Source organism: Gopherus flavomarginatus, chromosome 1 (genome assembly GCF_025201925.1).
Source record: "Gopherus flavomarginatus isolate rGopFla2 chromosome 1, rGopFla2.mat.asm, whole genome shotgun sequence".
NCBI lineage: Eukaryota > Metazoa > Chordata > Testudines > Testudinidae > Gopherus > Gopherus flavomarginatus.
The window spans coordinates 368,618,673-368,623,048 of NC_066617.1; the positions used below are offsets into that span (position 1 = coordinate 368,618,673).

The window sequence follows — 4,376 nt, forward strand, 5'->3', positions numbered from 1 at the left end:
TTACGGCAGTGAGGATTGTTTTTAATAAAGTATAGGAAGGGATCTAAACTTTCCTGATTTACACCACAAAATATGTGTAAGTGCTGGATGTCAGGAGGAAACTTTCCCTGAAAGCAGGTTATCTCATAGCTGTCTATTGAAGGGCTTCTTCCACCTTTTTCTCCAGCATCGGAAACAGGCTACTGGGCTAGAAGGAACACAGGTCTTATCCAGTCTGGCAGTGCCTATCTTCCCATCAGTGGTGTAAATCCAAGACTATGTTCTTGATGATCTTCCTTGAGATCCTGGGAGTCTCTAGACTTGCACTGAGAGCAGAAAGATGTCTTGTTAAATATAATCTACTTTCCTGTTCTTTTCCCTTTCAGGAAGGGAAGTTGAAAACTCCTGGGACCTGCCCAGTACATTATGTCAGCTGTCAATGACACGAAATCCAACTCTGCAGTGTTACTTCTCACCGGGATACCTGGGCTGGAAGACATCCATCTCTGGATCTTATCCCTTTCTGCTCAATGTATGTTATTTCCATAGTAGAAAATTCAGTCTTTCCGTTCATTGTAAAAGCAGATTCAAGCCTCCATGAGCCCATGTACATTTTTCATTCCATGTTGGCCATCACAGACCTTGGCTTATCGGTAACCATCATGCCAACGATACTGGGCATATTCTTGTTTAAATCTAGAGAGATCAGCCTTGATGCCTGTTTTGCTCAGCTGTTTTTCATCCACTCGCTTTCAAACATTGAATCGTCTGTGCTCTTGTTGGTGGCCTTTGACCGCTTTGTCGCGATCTGCAATCCTTTAAGATATGCGTCCATCTTAACCCTCCCAAAAATAGCCAAGATGGGACTGGTGTGTATGCTAAGGGCAGTGGCCCTAATATTCCCACTCCCCTTTCTCCTGAAATGGTTCCAATACTGTCGAGCTAATGTCCTCTCCCATTCCTACTGTGTGCACCAAGAGGTCATGAAGTTAACTTGTTCAGATATCACAGCCAACAGCATCTATGGCTTATCTATTGCACTCTTAACTGTGAGGCTAGACTCGCTACTCACCTGCCTCTCATGTTATGATCCTCAGAGCAGTGCTGAGCATCACATCCCACATGGAGTCCCTCAGGGCCCTGAACACTTGTGTCGCCCACCTCTGTACTGTCTTGCTTTTCTACACACCAATGCATGGCTTGCCTGTGATACACAGATTCGGGAATAGCTCTTCTCACTCGCTTCAGATTTTCCTGGGATATGTATACCTGCTGGTCCCGCCTCTGATGAATCCAATCGTGTACAGTGTGAAAAGCAAACACCTTCGTGTGAGGATAATCAGGATTTTCCTCAAGTGACAGGTCAGTTCATCACCTGGCTATGGCACTGGTGACTTAGAAGACAAAAAACACGGACCACAGCCGCCTATTTCATCCTGGACCTTTCCAACTGAGATGATATGAGCTACTTATCTCCACTTTGTAGAGAGGTTCAGATGAGGTCTAAACCCTGGCACAATGTGAGATGGATGTCCTGACCCGCTGGTGAGGGAGGACAGTGCAATGGGGGAAGGAGACCAAGGGAGGCAGTGAGATGAACAAAGTTCTTGTGTTTCTGGAGAGACAGGGGACTGGTGGGATGTTGGCCCATAAAAAGCCGTATCCTTGGCTGCTGTGACTTCAGAATTCCTGTTGATGCCGTTAATAAAGAGAATGGATGTGGCTATTGTTTCCCGTTAGACCTGGCCTGTCACTTTCCTGGCTCTGGTTAAAAATCTACATGCCATGAAAAAAGCTGCAGAGCCATGATCAATGCTCTTCTGCAGTCGCAGTCCTGACCCTTCCTGAGCAGTCTGGGCACTGGATGATCCATGAGCGTGGCACCATGTGTGGTCAGAGGCTATTCAAGGACCGCAGACACACATCCTTCCCCGACTCCCTCAGAAAGGTGCTTGTGACTGAGTCATGTCAGAAGCATGATTAATACAGGAGCCCTGGGAGGCCATTCTTCCCCCTGAGGCACCACCACGTGCTCCTTCACTTCCCTCATATCCTTGACTCTGCCCAGGCTGGAAACTGCAGCCTTGCTGTGTTAAGAGCTGGCCAGACAGCCCTGATGTTCCACCTTCCCTGGGCAGGAAGGTTAGAGGACCCAAGAACAGCCCCCAGCCTGTCTTTCCACCCACCAGGACGCACCACAATTAAAAGTGGAGAGTCTGGGGCTCCCAACAGTGGCCTGGGCTCCTTGGCCAGTTCTTACCACAGTCCAGCTCTGGCCAGGCTGGGGACCACGCTTGAGGTAAAGAGAAGGAACAGAGGGAAGGGCCTCAGGAGAAGGGGAGGAACAGGAGGGTGGAGGTCTAAGTGGAAAATGAGGAGCAGGGGATGCAGCATCCCTGAACCATTGCAGATCCCTGCAAGGAGGTCACTGGGGGAGGACAGGGCTGGAGGGAAGAAGAAGCACTTATCTATGGCCCAGATTATTGTAGCATCTGAGGACCTCTTGATCTTTGACATATTTATCAGTACAACACCCCGTGCTGTAGGGCAACGTTATTAACACCACTGGGAAGATTCCAAGACCAGAAGGAACCACTGTGATCACCTAGTCTGACTGCCTGTGGAGCATGGGCCAGAGACCTCCCCTGAAATAACTCCTAGAGGAGAACTATTGGAACAACCTCCTGCCATGATTTAACAGTTGTCAGTGAAGGAGAATCAACCACGGCCCTTGATAAATTCTTTCCATGTTTAATTACCCTCATTCTTAAAAAAAAAAATACACCTTAGTTTCTTTATGATTGTATCTAGATTCATCTTCCAGCCATTGGATCATGCTATAAATGTGTCTGCTAAACTGAAGAAACCATTGTTAAATGTTTGTTCCTCATGTAGGTACTTACAGACTTGGTCACGTCACCCCTTAACAATAACACTTCTTTCTGTTAAACTAAATAAATTGAGCTTCTTCATTGGATCACTCTCAAGCAGGTTTTCTAATCCTTTCATCATTCTCTTGTTTGTTCTCTGACTCCTCCCCAATTTATCCACATCTTCCTCCAACTGTAGGCAATAGAACAGGACACAATATTCCAGCAGTGCTCCCAGCTGTGCCAAATACCCATGCAAAATATCATCTCTGCTCCTACTCGAGATTCCCCTGCTTCTACTTCCTGGATTACACTGGGATTTTCAGCCATAGCACACCACTGAGCTGCAAGTCTTTTTCAGAGTCACTGCTTCCCAAGATTGGGTCCCCCATTCGACAAGGATGGCCTGCATTCCTTGTTCCCAGAGGTAACCTTTAAATTAAGCCATATTAAAAGAGATATTGTTGAGGCACAGATGGATTAAGTGAGTTGACCAAAGTCACAGAAGAAGTCTGTGGAAGAGCCTGGAACTGAAGCCAGTTCTTCTGAGTCCCAAGCCAGCACTTTAAGCCCTGAACCATCCTTCCTATCTGGGACTAGTGGCTGGAGATGGGGCAGCTGCCAGCTCAGCATGCTGAGATTGCCAGGAACCCCAGGAATTCAACTCCTGTGAGATCACTAAAGAGGAGCCCAAGAACAATTCCTTTTCCAGATGATAATGCTGTGCCATGCTTTCTCCCGAATCTATGGAGGGGCAAATCCATCATCCAGGATGCACAGCATGGTCAGAGTTGGTAAGCAACACCACACGAACTCCAGATGTGATTCAAAATCGGCATGTAGTCCTGGAAGTGACCACCTAAGTCAATGAGTCCAGTCCTTTTCTATGGCACGCGACCCTGGCATATTGTTTGGTGCATAAACCTTTGCAAGCAGGGGCTAAATGAATTCCCCCTGACAGCTAGCTGGGAGTGGAAGAGACTTCAGAAGCAAACGGTATTTACATCAACACACCTAGTCTTCCTAGATACTCATCAGATAGTGGTGTTGCTCAAAGTGATCTACTTTGGCTGATGCTGGGTTACAAATCACCGTCGTACTGAATTCAGGGGTAGGGAAATGTTGTTATCAATGTTATTTTCTTTATTGTAAGAACAAAGCTGAGGAGAACTGTGCTTAACCTCTCCCAAATGAGGGAGTCACACTTAGCTGAAAGGACCTTCAGCTGGGGAAACATTCCCCTTTAACAGGCAAACAACTTGGAATATCCTTTCCCCTGTTCCAGCACACATGACTGTTCAAGGACAATTGCTTGGAGATTGGGATAGCTCCCTTAATGGACAAGTCATTACCCTGAACAGACATAGGAACATTTCCTTCACTGTTACAGTTCTGTACAGTAATTTTCTCCAGAGAAACATTTCCCTGAGCCGTATCTAATTCCAGACAGACACTCATTAACTAAACTAAAATTTAGTAAAAAACAGAAGAGAGTATGATTAAAATATTTCTATACATCCAGACATG

General features: G+C 46.4%; 1 pseudogene; it reads left to right on the top strand.

Annotated features, from left to right (window-relative positions):
• The first annotated feature begins 405 nt into the window (after positions 1 to 405).
• On the top strand, positions 406 to 1,338 carry LOC127058366 (olfactory receptor 51G2-like; annotated as a pseudogene).
• The last annotated feature ends 3,038 nt before the right edge of the window (positions 1,339 to 4,376 follow it).